Below are 27,893 nucleotides of genomic sequence, written 5' to 3'. Positions count from 1 at the left end.
CAGAAAGGAATGGGGCGGTGGTTAAGAAGTCCCCTTTCATGGCCTGAGGGGAAGGAAAGTGATTCTAACCGGACCCATTTTTTAGCTATTAAGGATTTGATTCATTTCAACTGAGAAATATACTAACACTTTAAATACAAGCAGCTAGGTGGCCAATGGGTCAGGAATCAGTTAGACCTGAGTTCAGATTCAGTCTTAGACACTTAGTAGCTGTGTGACCCTGAGTAAATTGCATAAATTCTGTGTGTCTCAGTTTCTTCCACTGTAAAATGAAGATAATCACAGCATCTTCCTTAACAGGGTTGTTTTGAGGATTAAAAGAGATAATATATGTTAAGTACTTAGCACAGTCTAAGATAGGTGCCTAATAAATGCCTACCCTTTCCTTCCCAAGCACCCATCTTTCTTACTTGTCCTCCTTTCTCCTTCTTCTCATCTTCTTAGACTTCCTCTTCCTTCCTGTACTTTTTCTGTCTTTTCATTATTACTATTTTTTCTTTTTATTATTTTCATTTCTTTATTATTTCAGTGTTAACTTTTTTTTTTTTAATAGTTTCGTAGGAGACTCAGGGCTCCAGCTTGACATTTGCCCTGGACTGGGGTCCAAGACAGCTTCTTTGGAGTGCCTGTTTCCTCCCCATTGAGAGACCTTAAGTGTCTAAACTTTGGAATTCCCAGAAGTCTCTGTATGAAACAAAATGCACCTCTCCGCAGGGACAGCCTGGGTGGGTGAGCTGGGAGATCCATAGACTTGCTGCCCCCACGCTGACAATGGTCACATGATCAAATGGCTAGCTAGAATGTAAGGTTCTGTTGTAGGCTATTTGACATCTTTGGCTTTCGAGGAGCTGTGGCTTTTGAGTGGCTGAACTACCAGAGGCCAAGAGGCTCAGTGGAATGGAGTTGATCCTTCAATGCACTTTATCAGTTAGGTGTTTAAAATACAGTTATTACTTATAGGTCATTATACAGAAGTTGATATAAATAATTTTCAATAATATAAGCACATGTATTGCTTATCAGTATAAATAGCAGCTAATTGAGAAGCATTTATCAAGCTCTTATGTGCCAGTTACTGTGGTAATCTTTGCGTATTCTAACAAGGACGCAATATATTTCCAACATATATCTCTATCTATCTCTACAGCTACCATCTAGAGCTATACAAATGAATGTATACAAATACAAATATACATAAATATGTGCAGACAAAATGCATGGAAAGTATGGCATCCTTAGAAGGGTAGGCTGTAAGTACCAGGAAAAGAGGAAAGGTTTCCCCTGAGCTATGAAAGCCAGGGTACAGGTGCAAAGACCCAAAGAGGAGACATGGAGAAAGTAGGTCAATGTGGTTGAATCAGAGAGTGAATAGAAGAGGGCAAAGCACGGGGAAGACTGGAAAGGTAGGGAGAGACTAAGTTCTAAAGAACTTTAAATGCTAAATAAAGGACTTTGGTCACCCTAGAGGTAATAAAAAGAACTTAGAGTTTATTGAATAGATAAGGTGACATAATCAGACCTACACTTTGGCTGCTGTATGGAGGATAGTTTAGAGTAGAGAAAGACTTGAGGCAGGGACACCAATTGAGAGGCCATTGCAATAATCTAGGCAGGAAGTGATGAGGACTTGGAATATGGTGATGGCCTTGGGAGTAGAGACAGGGGGATGGAAGATGTTGTGGTGAGCAGAAATGCCAAGATTTGTCAACTGATCTACGATGACTGACTCATATGAGTGACTGGAAAGATAGCAGTATCCTCAACAGGAATAAGGAATTTGGGGAGAGGTGTGAACTGTGGGAAAAGATAGAGTTCAGTTTTGGAAACAATGAGTGTGTAAGATGCCAACGGGACTTCCAGGCAGAAGTATTCAATAGACTGTTGGTGATATGGTCCTCAGGAGAGACACATGAGATGGATGTATAGATCTGGAAACCACTCCATGGAAATGCTAATTGAACCCATGATGACATGGTCAAAGTGACAGAGTGCACAGAGGAAAAAAAGATAGCCAGGAAAGAGAAATATCCTATAAGTGCAGAAACAATTTGGCATAATGGAAAGAGTGTTTGACTAGGAGTGATAATCATTGGGCTTTAGACCTGGTCCAGACCAACTTGTTCTATGTATCCTTGGCAGGGGCATGCTAAAGCAAGTTCTTACCAGCTCTTTAGGGTCAATTGTTAAAATTGGAGTGTTTACACCTTAGAAATTGATAAATGCTACAAACTAGGGTTTGATTTATTGTTTTGTTAATTGTCTAGGCTTAAGAAAGTGATGGAGAAAATATTAATAATGAAGATTAAACTTAAAAGTATGTTGTTCATACATCTCCCCTGTTCCTCAGAGAGCTGGTTGTTAAATATTTACCAGAATGTTGGTGGATCTTCAGCAGGTCACTTCACTTATTTTCTACCTCCATTTCTTCATCTGTAAAGTAAGAAACTTACATTTCCTTAAAGTTCCTTTCTCTAATAGTTTCTGATTCCAAGTTAGCTACAGCTAACTTCCTGGTATGTCTACCCTTTAGTTCCTAGGAGTTCAAAGACAAAATGTTATAAAAAGGGAATCAAACTTAACAGAGTCACTATTTTGTATTTATTAGAATTTTGCTAAGGCCTTTGATTCGCATTGGGAATTGTAGAGACACTCCCTGAAGCAGAAGTTTTAAGTTTGGGTTTAGGACCGAGTACAGAGTGAATGAGACTCCTAAATTTTTTGTTCCAGTAATCCAGGTCACCTAAAGGGAAGAGGGCAGGAAGGAACTGCCAGAACTAAAATGAACCCTAGTCAGAATTCAACAAAGGAAAATTGTTATTCAAGTAGATAAACTTAGTATTTTCAAGCATTTGGGGCCATTGCTTGTTGCAAACTCCTAATTAATCATAAATTGTCACCTTTGTCCAGGCTTCCTTCTAGAATGTTGGGAAATTGAGCTTTAATGGAATCACAGTTATGATGCATAACGAAAATGGACTGGATTACTGACTTCTGAACTTTTTACTAAGAGTACTCTTTGTCAACCTAATGCTTATGCAAATACAGACACATTCTATATCAAGTGTGCTGCTAAATGTTATTGTAATGGAAGTATTCATGAAGGCATTTATTTAGCCTTTGAGTTATGGCTTCTTTAATACAATAAAATCATTATAGATTTTAACATGACTATTTTCTTTTTATTATTTCCAACATCTGGATGGGGCAGCCAGGTGGCAAGTGGATAGAGTGCTGGATCTGGAGTCAGAAAGACTCATCTTCATGAGTTCAGATCTGGTCTCTGACTCTTACTAGCTGTGTGACCCTGGGCAAGTCACTTAACTCTGTTTGCCTCAGTTTTTGCATCTATAAAATAAGCTGGAGAAGGAAATTGCAAACTTCTCCAGTAGCTCTGGCAAGAAAACACTAAATGGGGCCATGAAAAATTGAACGACCGAACTGCTTGGTTGTACTGATAAAAGAAATATCAGTGGGTGGTTATGAGCTCTGATTTTAGTGAAAGCTGACTGAAAACATGCCTTGAACCTGGGTTAGCTTTTCAGAAGGGTCCCTTGGTTGCAATCAGAGGAATGGAAGTATAGAAATATCGATATTCTTGCAGTAAATGACATCAGAGGAATTCACAGCTTAGTGGAAGGATGGCTCACAGGTTCTCCTTGGAGAGGCAAAAAAAAAGAGTGGGTAGAGGGTTTCATCATGTTCCATCTTCTAGGAGGGATGACTGTTTCATGTAAGTTAGATTGGTTTCGTTTGATGGGGTTAGGAGGGCATCCTTGGGATTCAGTTGGTCCTGAGGACCAGAGCTTAAATTATTGACTTGTCTTTGTTGCATGAGACTTTAAAAACCCGGCCTCTGGGGAGATGATGTGCTGAAGGTTTACTGAAATTTCTGTTATACTGCAGGTTGTTTTTATAATCCAATTTGATCAGGGAAGGGGTTGGGAAGAGTGCCTCTCCCTTCTTTGATGTTTTCTCCCTCCCACTTTGCAAAGGCATGCATGCTTCATTTGAATTGCCAATTTGTAATTCAATCTTCTAAGTCAATATATTTTTATTAAATTTTATGGTTCTCAAGTGTTTCATTATATTTAGATCCCAAATATGATTCACTAGACTAGCCTGGCCAAGAATATGCCCAAAGGTAAACTGAAGCACTATTTATGGGAAATTTTGATACCTTGCATTGCACTGATTATGACGAATATAAGCAAAAGGTGCAATTGATGTACTAATATCTGCTACAAAGGATGAAAAGGGAGAGACTTTTTACAAAGGAATGGCTACGTGGTTCCCAAACTAGTAAATGTATATTTTTATCCTTGGTAACTTCAATGGGAAGGTGGGTATAGTGAAAGCCAAAGAAAAACAGTGGAAACTATGATCTGAGATTGAGAAAGAGGCCAAAGTTTTATGGATTACTCAGAAACCTCAGGACTCTATGTCATGGATAGTAGAGTTATGAGGCATTGGCCAGGCCAAACTTTACTAGTACCGTGGGATTTTTATCAGTTACGTCAAAATCAGCTGTCTGTGCAGTTAGACGACCAAGGGCTAAGGTCAAAGGCAGCATCCAATTAAGAAGGAAGCATAATGATGAACAGAAGACACTTCATACAATCTCTTTAATTTCCAACATTATTTATTCAAACAAGTTGCCAATGCCAAAAAAGGAGACTTTTTTTTAAAAGGGAGATATTGACCTGTGGGTTTCTGTGAATTGGAGGAATTTTACTTTTGACTCTCCTAGAGGCCCAAACTAAAAAGAGATTTATGAGGAGGATATTCCCAGACCTCTCTACCAGAAAAGGTAATGTGGTGGTGTTAATTCCCTATGCAATAGAGAATATTATAAAAAGAGTGGATAGCCAGACATGAACTTTGCAGCCTCTTTTGCGTGCCACCTGGTGGCCAAAAGAAATATTGCATGATGAGTTACTCGAAACCTCAAAGAACAACCGTTGAGTTCTCTTTATACGCTATTTACTATTTAAAAGGCTTAAGTGAGAGTTAAGTGAGTCAGGATGCTCATCTAGGAATAATTTTGTTCGAAGTTTCTGCAAGTTTAATCAAAGTGAACTTCCATTTCAGCTGAGTCGAGATGAAAGGGCACTGAAAAATTCTTCCAATTTTTATTTTGAGAATGTTTAAAAAATCCTCATTTAGAAATTTTTATTTATTTGTATTATTTATTATTTAACTTAAATTTTAAAAATTGTTTCTTTATTAGAGTGATTTCATTATAGATTCTGATATTGCCCTCTGAAAATCCGTATGGGATTTTCCTTTGTTGTCATGGTTAACCCACTGTATAGTGCAGACTTTCAGATGCATGGGACTTTCAGCTGTCAGGACATTGTTGCTACTGGTAATAATGCTGGAGAGCTATTGCCTACAGTAGTACTGCACTGGTGCTAATCACTGCGACTTGTACCTAGCGGTAGTACATACTGTGTTATTGATTACATCATTATCAATATGGATTGGATTTAGGTAGTGTCATTTTGATTTTTCATGGCTATGGTTTATGTTATTGTATGTTGTATTGTTTGAGTATGCTTAGGTGCATTCTTTATTACTTGTTATCTTCACTCCAGTTCGTTCAAATGGAATATTTGTAGCTGATGTGTAGTAGAGCCTTCTGAGCTCGTATTGGACTGATCAGCCACAGCTGGACACACTCTACCTTGACCCCAACATCGTGATGGTATTGGTTATCTTTGAGTACAAAGGATGAACAACAGTAACATGAATTGCTTATTATCCTGTTACATTTGTATGCTTGCATCGACATATTATAGTGTTGCCAAATACTATTTTTAACTTAAATTTGAGCTTGAAGGTGAAACTCTGGAAAAGTCAGATAGAGCAACAGTTCTCAAACTCTTGAGTTTCAGAACTTCTTTTCCTTTTGATATTTACCATACTAGAACATGAAATATATTAGCACTATTATGAAAATAGCTTTGACCTCATAGACCCTCAGGGACTCCTAGTGCTCCCCAAACCACTCTCTGAGAACTGCTGATGTAGAGAGAGCAATGAATATTGAAATTTGAAGAGAACATTTTTATTACGGGAATAGACTCTGAATGCAAAAATGAAAACATTGAAAGGAGGCATAAGCAACCTGGGGAAATGCGGAGTGATTACTAACCAGTACAGAGGAAAAACTCCACTCTGTCTGGTTTTTGTGAGTTGTTTTGTGAGCTAGATGGTTCAGTGGATAGAGCGCCAGGTCTGAAGTCAGGAAGACTCATCCTCATGAGTTCAAATATGAATTCAGACACTTACTAGCTATGTGATCCTGGACAAGTCATTTTACCCTGTTTGTCTCAGTTTCCTGATCTGTAAAATGACCTGGAGAAGAAAACAGCAAACCACTACGGTATCCTTACCAAGAAAACCCCATGGAGGAAACTCCCAAGGGATAGACCCCATGGAGAGTTGGACACAACTGAAATGACTCAACAACAACCACAACAGACAGTTTGTGACTCAAAAATCCTGATATGGACAGGGTAGGAAATGATAACTGGAAACTTATCATCTTCAGAAGAGGATAATTATTACAATATTCTGCAAAAATTTTAACTATTGTAAAGCAGTCACCACAACAAGAACACTAAAAGGGCCCAGAAAGAACTAGGAAATACTTGATTTTTTTATCAAGCAGCAAGACAGGGCAACCAGGGGCAACACTAGTTTTTAATACCAGCTTATTTATAAAACACAAGACAGGTAGGAAATTATGAGCAACATTGCTTCTGAAAATAGCAACAATGAGTGAGGATCCAGCTAAGCCACATCATCTCAGGGGCATTCATAAATGAAGCTGGTGGGAGAATAACAGATAGATGGTAAACAAAATAGACATGCCAATGTTTCTAGAATGGTGCATTTCATAGTCAATAAAGGACAGGGGAAGGGAAGAACCTTTTATGAAATACTTACTATGTGCCTGGCACTGTGTTTCACAAACATTATCTCATTTGATCCTCACAAGAACCCTGTGAGGTAGGTGCTATTATAATTTCCATTTTACAGTTGAGGAAACAGAGTCAAACAGAAGTTAAGTGACTTTATCAGGGTCACACAGCTAGTAAATGTCTTAAGTTGGATTTGAATTCAGGTCTTCCTACCTTTAGGCTCACAGCACTATAATGCCTCAGTTTTCAATGTGCAAGTAATATGAGGAATTAGAAATGACATTTAAGAAGACAAAGCCAGGAGAAATGTCTGAACCAATTTAAATATATACCAAGGAAGGTCATTCTGAAGGCAGTAACTTGGAGATTGCCCTGAAGTCAGCAGAGAGCCAGCCACATGCGGAAGCAAACAGGTCAGAACATATTTCCAATGATGACCTACCAAAGTAATTAATATAAAGGGTATCATTCAAAATTGTATGATTGGGAAAGAAAGTGGACCATTCGTTTGGGGAAAGCCAGAGATAATGGATGGGCAGCCCAAGTCATACAGAATGCAACAGACAGGAATGCAACCCTGTATCAGCAAGCACCCCAGACATACATAACCCCAAAGTAAAACCTCACCTCAGAGTCTTTATACACTTTTTAGAGCCAAAGGGCATCACAGCCCTTGAGAACCAGTGCCTCATTAACAAAAAGGCCTTCCAACAAATCTTCCCTGACACATTAATGGGTGGGGAAGATCTTCTTTAATCACATTATTCAATCAAAGGCACTTGATTATACTAAAACAAAAACAGCAAAAGATCCTACTTTGCCCTTCCTTACAAATCCACAGAATGTAATAGGCCTAAAGAAAGACTTCCACCATGACAACATCCACTGGGTAGAATCTATGGGGGAATATGGACAAGGATCATAGTTGCAATTGGCGCCAATGGAGGGAACACTCATAAACAAGAGGATGGAAGGACAGAAACATTTAAGTTCTAGAGGGGAATCTGCCCATGCTGGAAGCATCCTTTAGGTCATCAACAGTAGAAAGTCAAGGGCTGTTCTCCCACTGCATCCTGGGCCATCTCCAGTCATCCTGATCAAAGGACCCAGATGACTCTGGAGGAGAAAGTGAGGTTGGTGACTTTGCATAGCCCTTCCTCACTTAAATCAAAGTCAATTGCAAGTCATGTCATCATCTCCCTGATGTCATGGTCCTCTTTGAGAATGAAGGACAGAGGGGGCGGAGCCAAGATGGCGGAGTAGAAAGACACACATACACATAGCTCCGAACCCACAACCCACAGAACGGCTAGAGGGGACCAACTCACGGTGAATTCTGCACCCAGAGGCCACGGAATATTGGAGCGAGGGAGATTTCTGTTCCGGAGAGACCTGCAAACCTCTCGCGGGGGGTCCTTCGCGCTGCGGACTGGGTGCCGGGACTGGGAGCTGAGTGCAGTCCTGCAGCGGCCGTGACACTGTGAGAAAAAGATCTGAGCGGGCTACGGGGACGGGATCTCCAGCGGCCACGCAGGTCCCTCCACCCACAGAGGGACCTGCAAACCTCTCGCAAAAGGTCCATAGCGCTGCAGACGCGGAGCCCAGCCCAGACCTGCGGCGGCCGCGGCTCCGAGAGGTACAGATCTGAGCAGGCTTCAGGGAGGGGATCTCCAGCGGCCGCACAAGCCCCTCCACCCACAGGTGACGGGGGTCGGTGAGAGAGTCTCTTTGGCGGGTCGAGAGGGGAGTGGGGTGCCCCCATGGCTCGGGCCCCCCCAGGAGATAGAAGCTGAGAGGCGGTTGCAGACAGGGGCTCCCCAAGCGGGCGGGAGCCTGGATCCATTGTGGAAGGTCTGTACATAAACCCCCTGAGGGAACTGAGCCTGAGAAGCGGCCCTGCCCCAACCTGACCATCTGAACTTAATTCTCACACTGAATAGCAGCCCTGCCCCCGCCAAAATCCCTAAGGCGGGAAGCAGCATTTGAATCCCAGTCCCCAAACGCTGGCTGGGAGGACCAGGAGGCGAGGTGGGTGTGAGGAGAATATTCAGAGGTCAAGTCACTGGCTGGGGAGAATGCCCAGAAAAGGGAAAAGAAATAAAACTATTGATGGCTACTTTCTTGGAGAACAGACATTTCCTCCCTTCCTTTCTGATGAGGAAGAACAATGCTTACCATCAGACAAAGACACAGAAATCAAAGCTTCTGTGTCCCAGCCCACCCAATGGGCTCAGGCCATGGAAGAGCTCAAAAAGAATTTTGAAAATCAAGTTAGAGAGGTGGAGGAAAAACTGGGAAGAGAAATGAGAGGGATGAAAGAGAAGCATGAAAAGCAGATCAGCTCCCTGCTAAAGGAGAACCAAAAAAATGTTGAAGAAATTAACACCTTGAAAACTAGCCTAACTCAATTGGCAAAAGAGGTTCAAAAAGCCAATGAGGAGAAGAATGCTTTCAAAAGCAGAATTAGCCAAATGGAAAAGCAGATTCAAAAGCTCACTGAAGAAAATAGTTCTTTCAAAACTAGAATGGCACAGATGGACGCTAAGGACTTTATGAGAAAGACAGATATCACAGAACATAGCGAGAAGATTGGAAAAATGGAAGATAATGTGAAATATCTTATTGGAAAAACAACTGACCTGGAAAATAGATTCAGGAGAGAATGAAGGACAAACCACACACAAGTAGAATGTAATCTCTTGAAGGGAAAGGACTACTTTTTCCATTTTTCTTCGCTCTTATGTTTAAGAATATCACCCTCTCACCATTCCCACTCTGCATTTTTAAATCTCCTAGAAGCCCCAGGTGTTCAGATTCATGCTGGGAATCTGAACCAATTGTTGGTACCACCACATTGGGAAGGCCCCAACACTCTGATCTATTCTTTTTGGTCCTGGGTGAGTACAAATCACTTTAATCAAGAGCTAATCTTTCTGTAATCCTTACAAAGCACTTTCTTCACAATAAACCTGGGAAGGAGATAGGGCAAGTGCTACTATATGCCCATTTTGCAGAGGAGAAGGAAGAAAAGAAGGAAGGAAACATTTATTTAGCACCAGTTAAGTATTTTACACATATTATTTCATTTGATCTTCCAACAAACCTGGGAGACAGATGCTATTGTTATGCTCATTTTACAGTCAAGGAGACTGAGGCAGACAGAAGTAAAGTGACTTTGCCCACAGTTATGGAATTACTAAGTGTCTGAAGTCAGATTTGTACGCAGGTCTTCCTGACTCCAGGCCCAGCGCTCTTCACTGTGCTTCCCCAGCTCACCCCTCCTACCCCGCAGCTGTCTTGATGAGAGAGATAAAGTGACTTGCTCATGGTCAAACAGCTAATGTTAGTGTTGTGTGTACAGGGTTCAGTGATCTTCCTACTAGCCCATGCTGCCTCTCCCAGTATACCCCATTCTTCTTAATTTCAGCTGAGACAAGGCTGGGATTTTCCAAAAGGGACTTTTCAATGCATCTAAAAAGAAAATAAAACACACACCCCAATTCCAGGACTCTAGAAATGGGAGAATGACCGCACATATCTCTTCTCATTTTCAGTAAAGTCTAGTCATGGTGTATGGGGCACATTAACCCCTTCTCTGTGCCTTGCTTCAACCTTATGTAACAACAGATCCCCCTGAGCCAAGAGGGCTGGGAGTAGGGTGCTCTGGACTCAAACAAAGGCCAGGCTCAGTTCTGAGGGAGCCCGGCCTCTGAAGAGAGGGGTTGTGCTCTAGTTCTCATACTTTATGACTCTATATATCCTCCCTCTGGAGCACCATGGAAAATCACCTTAAAGTTTAGGTTTGGCTCATATCTGGGGTCTCCTCATGAAGGGATCAGAAAAATATTCAGTTATAAGATAGAATAGGTATAGGAAAGCTATTTATTTCCTCCACTGAAAGAATTGCTGAGAGACCAACAGACAGATGCTGGATGCTGAGGCAGGGAAAGAATGAGTAAGAAAATGAACTCAGGAGCTCCCTATGCATTTGAAATGTGGACCAGGGCCCAGGGCTCCAGTAGGGTGGGAGGGTATTGGAGAGAGCAGCAGCTCAAGGAGATGGAGCCTCAGAGGGCAGAATCAGTCTGAGGATGAGGGGTGAGGGGAGAGAGGAGAAGGCAGCAGGGGCAGAGAGCCTAGGCCTCACTATAGCTCACTAGATTCCCAACCAAGTGGCAGAAATACTGGATTGCAAGCTATAATTATAATACATCCCAAGATGTGGGGGTATCTTTGCATGCTGGAGATGTGTGAAGGTTGATTCAGAGGCTAAATGTGACAAAATTAGTAAAAAATGAAGTTTTTCCCTGAAATTTATAATTTGAAACAGGCAATGGTGGAACTTGAGGGTAATATGAGACTGTGATGCTATAATGGTAAGGGAATTTGAAGATCTTCCCTGCCCCTTAATAGGTCCATGTGCCCTGGTTTGAGTTTTGACCCAGCCTACAACCAGAGTCCCATGAAGCCCTTGGTGGGAGAAGCTTGTCGAATGGGTGGAGCGGGAAGGTGCAGCTGGGAGAGAGGGAGGTAGAGGTGAGAGAGAGGAGGCACAGCACAGTAGAGCAGAGCAGAGCAGCTTGTCTGAGTGAGAGGGAGTGATTTTCCCTAAGGGAGCTTTTTTGTGAGGAGGCTCTACAGAGGGAAGGCTTAGGGATGTCCGTGCTCTCTTTATTGCTTATGTGTCCAAACTTTGTTGTTACCATGGTAGAATTGGCTTTCTGGTATCTGAATATTTTGTTTCATCTTTGAGGAGGAGAGTTTATATTTTGTGAATTTACCTTGGAAATATGTATGCACATCCACAGTGGCTGCTGTATCACATTGGTGTTACAGATGCCCAGTGAGATAACCTTAATATAGCAGCTCATGTCCAACCTATGAGAATGATTGTGCTCATCTGGCATAAACTCTACTTGGTGAATTTCCACTGAGTCCTGGAGTAACACTGATGGTTTCTATACACCCTCTTTGTTGTTCAGTTGTATCCAACTCTTTGTGATCCCACCTGGGGTTTTCTTAGCAAAGATACAGGAGTGGTTTGCTATTTCCTTCTCCAGTTCATTTTACAGATGAGGAAACTGAGGCAAACAGGGCTAAGTGACTTGCCCAGGGTCATACAGCTTGTAAGAGGTTGAGGCCACATTTGAACTCAGGTCTTCCTGACTCTAGGCCCAGCATTTTAACCACTGTATGTAGTTGCTCCCTCTCTTAGACTTTCAGTTATGATGGAGGGCAGACTCTTCTCAGTGGCCTTCATTGGCACTTCATTATTAAATTAAGACAAGTAATACATGGATCATCCCAAGACTTTTAAATGTAGTGAAGGCAGGAAGAGACTCTCATTTTTGTCTTTGGATCTCCAGTGTCTAGCACAGTACTTGGGACACAGTAGGTGTTTAAATATTTGTTGTTGAGTTAAAAAAAACCCAAAACTTAAAATGAAACAGACTCACAAGTGTGTATTTACAGGAACTTAAGAATATGAAACAGTAACCCATAGATCCTACTATACTGTCCTGGGAAGGTGATACTTAAAAAATATCCAGACATGAGACATTGAGTGAATAGCTGTTCCCTCCATTTCTGGATTGTCTGAACAAATTCCCTCAAAGTGCTTGTCTATATATCTTACCATACAAAAGTTAATAAGTGAATCATGGGGCAGATAAAGTATGGTGTGTCTTGCTTAAGAATAAACAGCAAAAAAAAAAATTATAAATTCTTAGGAGTCCTTAGATCAGTGCCAGGTTTATGTATATATAAGGAGAATTGTTGGTCATCTCTGGAATCATCAAATATTTTTCCTATCTGCTGGCCCCAGCTTTCAAATTCAATTGCCTTCTTAAAAAAACCCCACATTAGATACTGTAATAAATAAAAAAATGCAGATGTGACCAGAATAATTAAAGATTATACCATAAAAAAATTAGTAGAGAAGCAGATCATATACCTTTCATAGTTAGTGGGGAGGAGATCTATTCTTAACCAAAAGTGATTAAAAAACAGATAAAATAGATAATTATGATTACATGAAATTGAAAAGCTTCTGTACAAGCAAAACTAATGCATCTCAGATAAGAAAGAAAGTAGCTGAATGGGAAAAAAATCTTTGCATTATATTTTTCAAGTAAGCATTTGGTATCTAAGCTAAATAGACAATGAACAGGTATGCAGATAAGATGAAAAGTCATTCTTCAAAAGATAAGTGGTCAAAGGCACATGAACAAACAATTCTTAATAGAATTTCAAATGAGTAACAACCATATTAAAGGATTGTCTAAATATCTAATAAAAGAAATGTAAATCAAAACAACCCTGAGATTTCACTTCATCCCTATTAAATTGACAAAGATAACAAAAGGCAGTAATAGTTAATGTTGAAAGGGTAATGGGAAGATAGGCCTAACTGGTGCATTGTTGGTAGATTTGGAATCAATTCAACCATTTTGGAAAACAATTTAGAATTATGCAAATAAAGTGACTAAAATGTCGGTGTACTTTGCCCCAGAAATTCTACTACTGTGATTTATACCTCAGGAAGGTCATTGGTAAAAAGAAGGCCCCATATATACCAAAATATGCATAGCAGACCTTTTTTATGGTAGCTAAGACCTGGACATTAAGTCAATGTTTATCAATTAGAGAATGGCTGAAATTGTTCTCTAGATCCTATATAAAAGCATTGAGTTAGCTATAATCAGGGAATTCTAGAAAATGGAGCAAGTGTGGCCTTCTAATAAAACCTTGGTAGAGGCATCATTTGATGGCAGTTAGGGGATGGGTTAGCTCTTTGCCACATGTGTTCTTTAAGCTTGAGGCCACTTTCCTCTGGACTATTTATGTATTTGTGGGAGAGTGTCACAGATTTTTTTCCCCAACTGTGCCAACTGTTTTTTTCCCCCTGACTGTTGAACTCAGGCAGTACTGGGCCTGAAGTCAGGAACTCACCTTCCTGAGTACAAATCTGGCCTCAGACACTTACTAGCTGGGTGACCCTGGGCCAGTCACTTAACTTTGCCTCAGTTTCCTCATCTGTAAAAGGAGCTGGAGAAAGAAACAACAAACCACTTCTTTGCCAAGAAAACCCCAAAGGAGGTCATGAATTGTCGAACGCAACTGAAATGCCTAAACAACAAAAAACCTCTTCACTCCAAGGCTGGCTCTCTATCACTGCACCAGCTAGCTGTCCTCAGCAGGTGCTTAATAATTGCTTGCTGATGGATTGACAAATCCTAGTCTCTCAATAAGTTTTAAAATACATCCATTTCTAAATGAAGGTAATCATTATTAAGACTTCTAGAAGGTCTGAGACCTAAAGGCCATGTGATTTAGGAATTTTTTATCCCTATGGATCCCAATGTGATCCTGCAGCTCCAGCCCCAGAGACTGTGTCTGGTGACCAGTCCCAGAACAAGACTAAGTCTCCAGTTCCTGTGCTTATCATCAAGGTCAATAACAACTACTTATGGAAATTGGTATGTGTCACAGGCTCACAGATTTAGAACTGGAAACAACTCCTGAGATTAATGGTCTTGTCCAACACCCTTAATGTTCCATGGAAAAAGACTGAGAGGTGGGGAAAGCCAACAGTATCAGCTAAGAACAGAGCTTAGCTTTGTTTTCTTGTGTCTCTGGTCTTGGGGTGTTTTATTTAGGGCAATTTCAAGGTACCATATTCATCTCTTGCTTCTGAGATTGTCTTTTGTTGGGCAAAAGATCCCTAAGCAATGCTGACTATGTTTGTTCTAGGACAAAGGGCCATCAGTGCAAAACAGAAACCAACAGTTGAGGGGTAGAAGCCTTGGCCTTTTCCTTTCCAAAAGGGAATGTAAAGAAATCCATCTTTTTTTTTAATTTAACTTTCAACATTCATTTTCACAAAATTTTGGGTTACAAATTTTCTCCCCTTTTATCCCCTCCCCCCCCCAAACACCAAGCATTCTAATTGCCCCTATGACCGATCTGCTCTCTCTTCTATCATCCCTCTCTGCCCTTGTCTCTGTCTTCTCTTTTGTCCTGTAGGGCCAGATAGCTTTCTATACCCCTTTACCTGTATTTCTTATTTCCTAGTGGCAAGAACATTACTCGACAGTTGATCCTAACACTTTGAGTTCCAACTTCTTTACCTCCCTCCCTCTCCACCCCTTCCCTTTGGAAGGCAAGCAATTCAATATAGGCCAAATCTGTGTAGTTTTGCAAATGACTTCCATAATAGTTGTGTTGTATAGGACTAACTATATTTCCCTCCATCCTATCCTGTCCCCCATTACTTCTATTCTCTTTTGATCCTATCCCTCCCCATGAGTATCGACCTCAAATTGCACTCTCCTCCCCATGCCCTCCCTTCTATCATCCCCCCCACCCTGCTTATCCCCTTATCCCCCACTTTCCTGTATTGTAAGATAGGTTTTCATACCAAAATGAGTGTGCATTTTATTCTTTCCTTTAGTGGAATATGATGAGAGTAAACTTCATGTTTTTTCTCTCACCTCCCCTCTTTATCCCTCCACTAATAAGTCTTTTGCTTGCCTCTTTTATGAGAGATAATTTGCCCCATTCCATTTCTCCCTTTCTCCTCCCAATATATTTCTCTCTCACTGCTTGATTTCATTTTTTTAAGATATGATCCCATCCTCTTCAATTCACTCTGTGCACTCTGTCTCTATGTGTGTGTGCGTGTGCATGTGTGTGTGTAATCCCACCCAGTACCCAGATACTGAAAAGTTTCAAGAGTTACAAATATTGTCTTTCCATGTAGGAATGCAAACAGTTCAACTCTAGTAAGTCCCTTATGACTTCTCCTTGCTGTTCACCTTTTCATGGTTCTCTTCATTCTTGTGTTTGGAAGTCAAATTTTCTTATCAGCTCTGGTCTTTTCATCAAGAATGCTTGAAAATCCTCTATTTCATTGAAAGACCAATTTTTCCCCTGAAGTATTATACTCAGTTTTGCTGGGTAGGTGATTCTTGGTTTTAGTCCTAGTTCCTTTGACTTCTGGAATATCCTATTCCATGCCCTTCGATCCCTTAATGTAGAAGCTGCTAGATCTTGTGTTATCCTGATTGTATTTCCACAATACTTGAATTGTTTCTTTCTAGCTGCTTACAATATTTTCTCCTTGACCTGGGAACTCTGGAATTTGGCCACAATGTTCCTAGGAGTTTCTCTTTTTGGATCTCTTTCAGGTGGTGTTCTGTGGATTCCTTGAATATTTATTTTGCCCTCTGGTTCTAGAATCTCAGAGCAGTTTTCCTTGATAATTTCATGAAAGATGATGTCTAGGCTCTTCTTTTGATCATGGCTTTCAGGTAGGCCCATAATTTTTAAATTGTCTCTCCTGGATCTATTTTCCAGGTCAGTTGTTTTTCCAATGAGATATTTCACATTATCTTCCATTTTTCCATTCTTCTGGCTTTGTTCTGTGATTTCTTGCTTTCTCATAAAGTCCTTAGCCTCCATCTGTGCCATTCTAATTTTGAAAGAACTATTTTCTTCAGTGAGCTTTTGAATCTCCTTTTCCATTTGGCTAATTCTGCTTTTGAAAGCATTCTTCTCCTCATTGGCTTTTTGAACCTCTTTTGCCAATTGAGTTAGGCTAGTTTTCAAGGTGTTATTTTCTTCAACATTTTTTTGGGTCTCCTTTAGCAGGGAGCTGATTTGCTGTTCATGCTTTGACTTCATGTCTCTCATTTCTCTTCCCAGCTTTTCCTCCACCTCTCTAACTTGATTTTCAAAATTCTTTTTGAGCTCTTCCATGGCCTGAGCCCATTGGGTGGGCTGGGACACAGAAGCCTTGATTTCTGTGTCTTTGCCTGATGGTAAGCATTGTTCTTCCTCATCAGAAAGGAAGGGAGGAAATGCCTGTTCACCAAGAAAGTAACCTTCTATAATCTTATTTCTTTTCCCTTTTCTGGGCATTTTCCCAGCCAGTGACTTGACCTCTGAATATTTTCCTCACACCCACCTTGCCTCCTGATCCTCCCAGCCAGCGTTTGGGGTCTGAGATTCAAATGCTGCTTCCAGCCTCAGGGCTTTGGGCGGGGGCAGGGCTGCTATTCAGTGTGAGATTAAGTTCAGATGCTCAGGTCGAGGCAGGGCTGCCAGGCAGGGCTCAGTTCCCTCAGGGAGTTTATGCACAGACCTTCAACAATGGATCCAGGCTCCTGCCTGCTTGGGGAGCCCCGGTCTGCTGCCGCCCCTCAGCTTCTGTCTCCCGAGGGGGCCCGAGCCATGGGGGCACCCCACTCCCCCCTCGACCCGCCAAAGAGACTCTCTCACCGACCCCCTTCACCTGTGGGTTGAGGGACTAGTGTGGCCGCTGGAGATCCCGTCCCTGAAGCCTGCTCGGATCTTTGCCTCTCGGTGCCGCGGCCACGGCAGGGTTGTACTCAGCTCCCAGTCCCGGCGCCCAGTCCGCAGCGTGAAGGACCTTTTGCGAGAGGTTTGCAGGTCTCTCCAGAACAGAAATCTCCCTTGCTCCAATGTTCTGTAGCCTCTGGGTGCAGAATTCACCGTGAGTTACTTCTTTGTATTTGTTCTATGGGTTGTGGATTCGGAGCTATGTGTATGTGCGTCTTTCTACTCCGCCATCTTGGCTCCGCCCCCCGAAACCCATCTTTAAAATGCTGAATCCCAGAACTGGGATTTCTATCATCAGACTTCACTTGACATTGCACTGGCTTTAAGAGTTTCCACATATGTATTCCCTCCCTAGGGCTTTCACTTGACCTAGGGTTTTCTTACCACTGTGCCAATTCCAGAAATTCAAAGGAGCAATTTAAATTGACTTAAAAGCTTTCAACAGATTTCTTCTGTTTGTGGCCAAAATTTCTGGAAATAATCTCAAGCAGTCAGCTTCGAGTAAAGTCACCCAGCTGCCTGGGCCAATGTCTACTGGATCATAGGACTCTGAGTTGGAAGGGATCTACTCTGTCTTCCTCATTTTACAAAAGGAGAAACCGGGGTCAAGAGAGGCTGTCACTTGCCCAAGGATGCACAGAAGTAGCAGGGCTGGAATTCTTGTTAGCTATTCCCTGAAGCTGATATCACAGAATCATAGAAATAGATTTTAAAAAGACCTCTGGGACATCTAGTATAGCCTAAAACTGAACCTAAATCCTTCTCTACTAGATCCTGGACCAGTGATCTTCTAGCCTCCTCTTGAAGACCTCCAGTGATGGAGAGCTTACTACCACCTGAGTCAAAGGATTCTATTTTTGGCCTAATTGTTAGGAAGTTTGTCTTCACTTCGAGCTCAAATCTGTCTCTATAACTTTTCCCCTTTGTTCTTGCCTCCACTACCTAGGTCTAAGAAGGAAAAAAAAATCTAATCCATTTCTCCATTGAGCCCATAGCATTAGTGAAAAATACTCTCAACACCTCAGGACTATCCTAGAACCCCAAGGGGAAATGTAGCCAGATTACTCCGTTGTTGGCACTGGAGATACAAAGACAAAAATAAAACAGTTCTTGCTCTCAAGAATGCTTACATTCTATGGGGGGAGACATATTTATTTATTGAATTTATGTATATTTAAAATATTATATACATATAATTTTATATATGAATTCATTCCATGAATATATATGTACATATGAATATATGTATATTTACATATATGCATGAAATAAATTCAAGGTAAAAATGTTAAGGGATAGAGTGTAGCAGGCTCGGGTAGGGGCAGGGCAGGGAGTACAGGGGGAGCAAAGGCTTCAAGCAGATATCTGTGAGCAGAGTTTTGAAGTAAACGTGATTCTATAATGCAGGGCAAAGATGCAGAGATAAGTGATAGATTATCATGTGTGAGCAGCAGTGAAAAGGGTTATATTCCTTAGAGTGTGGAAAGGAAAGGAATGTGTATTAATTAAGCCTGGGAAGGTAGCTGGGGCCAGGTTGTAAGGACTTTAAGAGCTCCAGGGAGGGGATTATACTTGTTCCTAGAAGCAACAGGGAACCTTCAGAATCTATTCAGGAGAGGGGTGATATGGTCAGACTTGTACTTTAGGTAAATCACTTTGGCAACTGTGTGGAGAAGGGATTGGAGATGGCAGGGACTGGAAGCGGCTAGCTTCCAATTACGAGGCTATGTCACACCATCTCTCACCTCATATAATTCCTATCTAGTTTCTTCTATTATAATGAAAAGGCAATTAAAGCATTAATAAGATTATAGTACCAAATTGCAGTAACAAAACAATATACTGATGCACTGATAAAGTGAAATTATAAAAGTCAGGACTGGCATGTTTGCCAAAAAGCAGCATAATTTTACTTATAGAACAAAACATAAATAGCAGGACTGATTGTAACATTAAAAGATGTACAGAAGAGCAGAAAAAATTTCAGGAGGCTCTGATAAACAAGACAGTTTTGAAGGCAATATGTAAGATTTATTATATATATATTATATACACACACATATATTTACATATACACATATACATTCCTACCTCTCTCTGTCTCTGTGTATGTCTCTATTTCTCTCTGTCTCTGTCTTTCTTTGTCCCTGTCTCTCCCTCTCCAAAGAGCTCCAAATCAGCCATATATCAGATAAAAGAATTTCAGAGTTCATGAATATGGAAGTGGTGAAGGGTGATGAAAAGATCATCACTTTGTGTAGATGAGGTGTGGGGGAGGAGGAAGTCCTGGGAAATAAGTAAATTTGAAGAAGTGTGAGTTTAGCATGTTTGAGGCTATATCAACGAAGGTATGTTGGAAATCCCTAGTATAGCGCAGGGGTTGGGGAGGAGGAGAAGATAGTGAGCCAGGCACTGAACTCACTGTGAAAAGGACAGGTGTCCTGGAGGTTGGTAGACGCCAGTTATCAGAATTTTGATATGAATTAAGTGTATCTCAAAGGAGGAAAGGTTATTGAGTGATGGTGATAGAGGGAGAGCCTGGAAGTGATAACAGGGAGCAAGGAATATTTCAACTCCCTTCATCTCAACCAGGGAGGCAGGGAGAACGAGTAAAAGGGTAATCACTTCTGAATAGGGAGGCCAGATCATCAGGAGGGAGCCAGTTCTCAGGGACAGCTAGGAGTTGGGAAGAATGGGGAAGGAAAGATCTTTTTTTTTTTTTCAGATATAGGACAGATATTTATTTCCTTCAGACAAAAGAAATGCAAAAAATACAAAAACTCACAACATAGCTTGACAAAGACTTAATACAGAATACAGTAACATAATTATCATTATATTCTCCATGAGAGTTTGAGACTTGAATGTCTAAACATCTTTAGCATCTAATCTGCTTGTCTTCTGAATTCTCTCTTATTCTCCTCTGTGCATTAAAAAATACTTGGCAAGTCTTCCTTCCTTCCTTCCTTTCTTTCGCTTTCTCCCCTTCTTTTTTTCCCTCTTCCTTCCTTCCTTCCTTCCTTCCTTCCTTCCTTCCTTCCTTCCTTCCTTCCCTTCCCTTCCTTCATCACTCTTACTACCTGTCGCCCAATTCTCCATATCCTCCTCCTCATGATTTAAAAAAACTATTTTAATTTATGGAATAAAACAAGCATTTCCAAAACATAGTACAATAAAAAGACGATTATGCATGAAACTGCAAATCTACCATGCACAACTTGCTATTCCTTTCAAATATACAGCAAAATCATCATGTAAATTTCTTCCTTTCTTCTTTCTTTCATCCCATCTCCACCAGATGGCGTATTAGACCCAAATAGATATTTACATGTAAAATTATTCTATCCTACTTCCATCAGTTCTTTTTCTGGATGCAGATGGCATCTTTCTTTATATGTCCTTTTACAGTTAATTTGGTTAATTTACAGTAGACAAAGTAACTTCTTTGCTCAAAGTTGTTCTGGAAATAATGTTGCTCTGACTATATACAGTGTTCTCTTGGTTTTTCTCATTTCACTCCATTATTTCATGCAAGTCTTTCCATGTTTCTCTAAAATCTTTGAGTTCAACATTTCTTGGTGCACAGGGAAGGAAAAAATTTAAGACAAAAGGAAGTTTGTTGCCTAGAAGCAGGCATTCAAGGGAGCACAGTGAAAAGGGTGGACAGCTTTGGGGTGGAACAGTGGGTGTGTATGTGTTTTGACAGGAATTTGGAGATGTTAATGCTCTATTAAAATTGCCAAAGGGTTACTTTATAGAATTAGACAAAGTAATAAAAATTCATTTGGAGGAACTAAATGTTTAGAATCTCAAGGGATATTACGGGGAAAAAATAGGAAGGAATGAATAATAGCTTTACTAGGTTTCCAGGATCACATTTCTGGGTATCTACAAGAAACAAGTGACCCAAAACTGGGAAAGGAAGAAGGAAGTCCCCCCGGGGGGGGGGGGGTTCCTCTCTTCTCTCTCTCTCTCTCTCTCTCTCTCTCTCTCTTTCTCAGGAGAAAAGGCCGCTGGATGCCACTACCCGCCTCCCCTTGGTAGGCGGGGTTCCCACCACCAAAGCTCTGAGGAGCCCAGAGGTGGGAGGGCATCAGGGCTGTGAAGGACAAACACAATCTGGGTATCTACTCCCAAGAAAGTCAGAGGTCAATTTCCACAAGCAGCACTTTTTATGGTAGAAAAGATAAATGGAAATAATGTATCCACACATTAAAGAATACATTTCTGAACAAATCTGGTTATGTGAATATCATTGTACCATAAGAAATAAAGAATTCAGAGAAGTGGGTGATATAGGAAGAGAAACAATATGAAGTGGAACAATGAACATAATGATTATAGTAATACAAACACAAGTGTTAAAAGGTAGTAAAATTGATGACTGATCTTGGTTGCAGAGAACTGATAAAATGAAACACCGTTCCCTCCCCTCAGCAGAAAGGTGTCAGGCTATGGATATGGGATGTGCAATGCGGTATGTGTTGTCAGATGGAGTCACTGTCTTGGTTGCTTTGCTTAAATGTCTTTCTTTCTTAAGAGGGAGGACTCAGTGAGAAATGATGTGGGGTCAGGGAGGAGGTTGAAGGTGAGAGAAATGATTATTAATAACACAATGATTTTGGGAGAACTAGAGTTCCCCCCTTTTTCTAAAGTCCTCATTTTAAAGCTCAGTCTCTGAAAGTTGAATTAACTTTCTCCTCAATTTCTCCACCTAACCTTACACGGAATTTAAAGTGGGGAAGCCCAACGGGCTCTCTCCAGGTTTGGGTGGGAACAAATTCTTTGATTAGATTGTCCCAGGCTGGGGTTGTGTTTGTCCTTCATTTTCAAAGAGGACCATGACTTCAGGGAAATCATGACATGACTTTGTTTTGAGTGAGGGAGGGCTGTGCAAAGTCACCAGCCTCACTTTCTCCTCCAGTGCCATCTTGGTCCAGTGACTGATATTCATTGGGATGACTGGAGAGGGCCCAGGATACAATAGGAGACCCTGGCCCTTTTAGATTAAGGCCTTTTCAGGTACTTACTTAGAGGGAGGTAATGCCCATTCAGTGAATAGGCCTCTTTAAGAAGTAGTCAAGGAATGGCCCCTTTAATTAGAAAAAGAAAAAAAAATCAAGCAGGGAGGGCAAGGCCCTCAGGGTTGCTGTTCCAAAGGAAAGTTACTACTGATACTCACTCTAAGCCAGGAGGGTCCAAAAAACAGTCATTAAGTAGAGCTTGGGCAGGGACCTATTGTGGTCCAATCTATGAACTTCAGAGTGAACTGCGTTTAAGGTTTTAGGAAGTTATAACAGTCAGTAGTCAAGTTTGCCAACAGGTCTTAACAAGCAAGTGTTGGCAGATGAGTGAGTTGTGTGTATTGTTGGAAAGTCCAGCATGCATAGGCAGGAATATGATTTGTTTACAATATGGTTACATCATGTAATACTGCATCATCAAAATTTCAATGCAGGAAAAAGCCCACAAATTTATAATAAATTATTAAATTTAAGATGTCATTTAAAATTTTATATTTTAAAAAAGCTTATATATTTTTTTAAATGTTGCAAATTAAAAAAAAACATTAAAGGGTTAAATAAAGTAGATTTCCAAGGAGGGTGCTGAGTAAATTCTTTTTTTAAAGGGGGTGGTAGGCCAAATAAGTTTGGGAACCTGTGCTCTAAATACTAGAGTGCAGAAGTGAGGACTAAAGTTTAATTTCTGCCTCTTTTTCCTATTACTGTCTGAGAATAACTGGATATCTGTGAGAGATGAATTGAATTTATATTTTCACAGAAAATATGTAATATCTGTAATACTTGTGACAATCATTTAATATCATTTTTGAACCCTCAATAAGGGCCAGACCCTAAACTAATCAACAAGAAGAAGAGCTTGGACCTAACAGCTTCTTTGTTCTCTAAGTAAACTAAGAAAATAACTCTTCCTACGTCAACAAGGCCAGATGGAGTTGACTCAAAGGCATCCTTTCTGTTTATGACCATTAAAGATAAAAACCTTAACTTGAGACACTAGCTTGAATAATGGGCCTTTTTCTTAATATTTTATAGACATAACCATGTTACGGCATGTTAATGGTAAAGAAAACAGATATCCTGGGCCATAATTTCAATGACCACTTTGTTAACTCTCATCTTATTGTATTTACTACCTATTCAATTAAGATATCTTAGTCTGTTTGCCTGTTTAACTAAACTTTCAGGTTGGCACCAGAAAGACTGTACATCAATTAAGAGAATTTCTTTCAAAGAATTTATGTCATGTCATTCTATAAAGAAAATGAGGAATGTGGCAACAGAGTAGATCCACATGGGATGGAGTTTACTGAAGCCTGGAATGCTGGCCAATGGGAGGCAGGCATGATATTCAAATTGGAAACGGGACGTAAAAAGGCTTGCATTGATCTAAACAAATGTAGCAGCCCATTAGGAACTACCTGTTCATTCAAGGGCAATGAACGTAAAAATTAATAAAGCTTTCCTTCGCTTACTTCTGTGTAAGATTCTGCTTTTGGAATTTTCCAACAATCTTTACTTTATTCTCCCTGTCTGTTGCATCTGGTCTGTTTTCTCCCTTCTCCCTGCCCCCTAACTCAATTTAAAGCATTCTTTTGTTCTGAATCTGAAGATCTCAATTTTCTTATCTTAATTTTAATGACTTGCTTATAGCTCTTGCATCCAAAGTAATCTGGGACAAAAAAAGTATTATAGTTATCAAAAGCAACATTATTGCAATCCTTCCCTGGCATATCTGAACATAATAGGATCTATCTTCAGCCATTTCTAATGACCTGCTGACATTTAAGCTCAGTAAACTTCCATTTCAGACGATTTTGTGATGAGAGTAAAGGTTGTCTCCTTTGATGGCAATGTCTATACAATTTTCCCCTGAAGTCAATTCTGGAGAGGCACAGTTTCTAGTCAGTGTTTGCAGCTGCCTTGGGGAGAAAATGATTTTTGCTGTGGAATGTCACAAAGTCTTTCATAGATTATGGGAAACTTCTGTTGGAGAATCAGAAATGTGGCAAAACTATCCATCAAATTATATTCTGCACTGATGTCTGGGGCAAAGAAACGTCAATTTCTCTCTGATGAATACTACTATCATGCTGTTTTGTACTTTGAAATACTCAAAACACTTAGTTCATACTTCCTGAACCTTGCTTTTTTTCTTCTTGCTTTATCTAACACCAAGTTATGTTTTCCCTTTGTATTTTAGCCTTAAATGGTAGCAATCACCCAAGCATATGAAGAAAGGTTTATTATAAAACATATGGATATTACACAATACTATGCATGTATTTTATGCATTTCAGAGTTTTTAAACTTTTTGTGTCATCTGCTGGCCTTGATGTGTTGTCTGCAGCTTTCACAAAATTTCCATATAATTTCTTATCCCAACTTGCAATATATCAAAACCACAATGGGGAAAGCTGTGATGTGGAACGGATAATTATATAAATCTTATGTTCTTATGAAGCTCACAGAGAAAGGATACAAGGGCTTCATCAAATGGCCTTTATTATAATTTTTAAATGACTTTTATAATAGTTATAATAGATTAAGCCATACAGTATGCTGCTTAGTAATAGAACTGTCTTTGGATTTCCCACGATTGAAAAAAGCTTTTATTATTCTAGGATTTAATGTAGTATTAGAAAGGGTTTATGTTGACCCCTCCCTTTTCATTTTAATTAAAATCAAATTCTTTGTACTATGGAATTTTACCAATATAGAATAATTTTAAAATCATCTACATTTAGCTTTAGTAAGGACTTCTGTACTTGTGTGTGTGTGTGTGTGTGTGTATGTGTGTATGTGTGTGTACGGGTACTCATGGGAATGTGCTGACACTTCAATGCTGTTCTGGTTTTTCTGTCATAAAGTTTGTCTTCTTAGCCAGCAAGTATCTAATTCTTGACTTGCAGAAAGTTAAATCCCTATGCTGCCTCTCTCACTGCTCCCCATTCACCTGAATAGTTTTGTGTAGCATATTAATAACTTTCAAACAGTTAACCCATCCCAATGGAATAAAATATTTTATTGAAATGGGAAGCAATTAATGCAACTTTAAAGACAAAACAAGGATAGTTTTAAAATTAGATACTCAGAGAATACATCATTGAGCAAAACATAGCAATATAGATAATAAAATGACGAAACATGAAATGGTAGATGGAGTAAGACCCCTTCTTGACTTGATTATATCAACTAGTCAGCTGGTTAAAGTTCTGAAGTTCTCTTTCTACAACTGTGATTTTGGTTGGCTTCAGTGTGTATGCATGTGCGGATGAAGTAGTGAAGGGAAAAGTTATGTACTTGTACTTCAGCTCAATTTAATCCAAATGTCTCAAACTAATTTTTTCAGGTTTTCAGATTTTAATAGTACAAATGAAAATATATGGAATGTAAATTTGCATGCCAGACTTGTGCGGGGTTGGGGTGCAAGTTAGTAGTGTTCACTGTTATCATTCCAGTTTTAATGTGAGTGCTGGCAAAGCAAACGCTGCCCAAAACTGTGAGATTCCACCTAAATGAATCCTCTGGTTAATGAAAACTTGTTACAATTTTATATATATATATATATATATATATATATATATATATATATATACACACACACACACACACACATATATATGTATATATGTATATATATACACACACACACATATATATGTATATATATACATATACATCTTATTTTCATAATGTTGTCTTTTCAGTAGGAATCAAGCTTATTGGTTCTTGTAACATCCTTAATAAAGTCTTTGCAAATAATATGAAAACAAGCATATACAAATGCGCAAGTAATGATTTTTCTAATGATTTTCATGTTATATTACTAAACTCCCAATTCTCTATCATATACACAATTCAGCTTATTTGGCATAAAAGTTGGGCATCTTCCTAGGTTAACCTAGATTAATATTTCTAAAAAAAGACAAAACCAGTTATTTTTTTACATTTTAATGAGTAAAAATTTCTTAAAACTTTTATCCTTAAAATGGCTAAATAACAATAGGGTTAGAGCTTGGACACTAGTAGTAACTACTAGTTAAAATTTAACAGTTCTAAATAGAATCAACTAGTTTGTGGCCAACAAAATATTTTTCTACAGATGGGCAAAACGTACCTCTTGAACTACTGAATTCACCTTTCACCATAAAGAGGTTGTTTTCACCATAAAGATAAAGTGTCATTATTTTAATGTAGAATAAAGTCATCTTGACCCCAAATATTTAAAGACAATAATAAATCAGCGGTTTACAAGTATAATCATTTTTCAGTAAACAAACCAGCTTTGTTAAATTTCTCATACATATTCAAAGCAAGTGAAAGACAGGCAACTTCTTTAAATATCTCCCAGGGTAGTCATTTGACATTAAAAACAAGATTGTGGCTTTTTTTCTTTTGGGATAAAATGCAAGTAAAATATTAATGCCCAAATGCATTTTTATCTTTTGGATGTCCGTTCTGTAAGTATGTGAAAACCTGGTAAGGAAAGTGAATCTCTGCACAAAAAGCAAGTCTCTATCTAGATTCTAGCATGTCTTACAGAGTTTGGCTAATTGGATTCATTCTACTATACTAAACACGTAGAGAGATATATATACAAAACGTATGTGTGTGTGTACGCATGTGTGTCTCATTGTACATCTTGCTCACAAGATGCTCTCTTAAATGACTCATACTTCCTAAAACATCTAAAGACTACAAAGAAGCAAAGGAGAGAAGGAAAAGAAGCGTGGACAGACAGACTATTTCAGGCCGAAGGCTTCACACTATGGCTGTGCCTACATGGTCACCTGAATTGAGTAACCTCAAATTGGATAACTAGTTATCAGTATTTTCTTAGTATCCTATTGATTATTTTGGTACCATGGAGACATAGATCGTATGCTATGCTGACATGACAAATTTTCATGCAGGTCTTAATGCTCAATGCCTCATGTGACAGCCTTTAAATACTGAGATACATAAACTAGTGACGCTATCAACTTCAGTTTGAACATTCTGCTTAGAAAGACAAGAACCAGACTGTCAGTTCAGAAGAAATACATCAGACATGTTAAGTGAGACTGAAAGTGAGACTTTTCCCTGAGTTTTTTAAGGAAGATTAAACAGCGCCCCAAGTTTCTTATAAACCCAAGTTTAGTCATCCAAGTCATCCCCCTTTTGCATGAGACACTTTAAGATTATGCCTCTCAACTGCACTGAGTTAGATCTGAATGCATTAAATGCATTCTTAAATCAACTATTAGAATGAGAAACTAGTTAAAAAAATTTTCATACCTTTTCTACCTACCCAAATCTAGCTAGTCATAATAAGTAAGGTCTCATCTTCATGGGTGGAACATTTTTTTGGGGAGAGGAAATAAGGGATAAGAATCAGTAAGCTAAGTACTTTATATAACTTGAAAAGCAACTGGTAGAGGAAAACCTGGCATTTAAATTCGGTCAATCCCTAATAATGTAAATTTGGGCTAAGAGTAATGAAGCTGGTTTGATATTGCAAATAATCATCAAAGCAAGTGGATAATTCTCATTTTGTTTCCATTATCATAACTGTCAGAAGGGAATATAAGTAGTAAGAAAA

At 39.6% G+C, this 27,893-nt stretch overlaps 2 protein-coding genes across 3 annotated transcripts in view; one reads left to right on the top strand and one right to left on the bottom strand.

The window, feature by feature from the left end:
- IL31RA (interleukin 31 receptor A) overlaps positions 1-2,990 on the top strand; it is a 91,703-nt gene extending 88,713 nt beyond the window's left edge. Inside the window, exon 16 of one of the 2 annotated variants that reach the window (XM_072605613.1) lies at positions 2,908-2,990. The gene's annotated coding sequence lies outside the window, so the exon portion shown is untranslated. Of the gene's footprint in view, positions 1-2,264; positions 2,355-2,907 lie in introns of those variants that run through there. The other variant, XM_072605614.1, reaches the window with a different exon arrangement.
- The window catches only part of IL6ST (interleukin 6 cytokine family signal transducer), a 123,763-nt gene that overhangs the window by 49,628 nt on the left and 46,242 nt on the right, over positions 1-27,893 (bottom strand). The gene's annotated exons all lie outside the window — the stretch shown is intronic.

The sequence above is a fragment of the Notamacropus eugenii genome, chromosome 4 (genome assembly GCF_028372415.1).
Source record: "Notamacropus eugenii isolate mMacEug1 chromosome 4, mMacEug1.pri_v2, whole genome shotgun sequence".
NCBI lineage: Eukaryota > Metazoa > Chordata > Mammalia > Diprotodontia > Macropodidae > Notamacropus > Notamacropus eugenii.
This window is presented reverse-complemented; position numbering and strand designations above follow the sequence as displayed.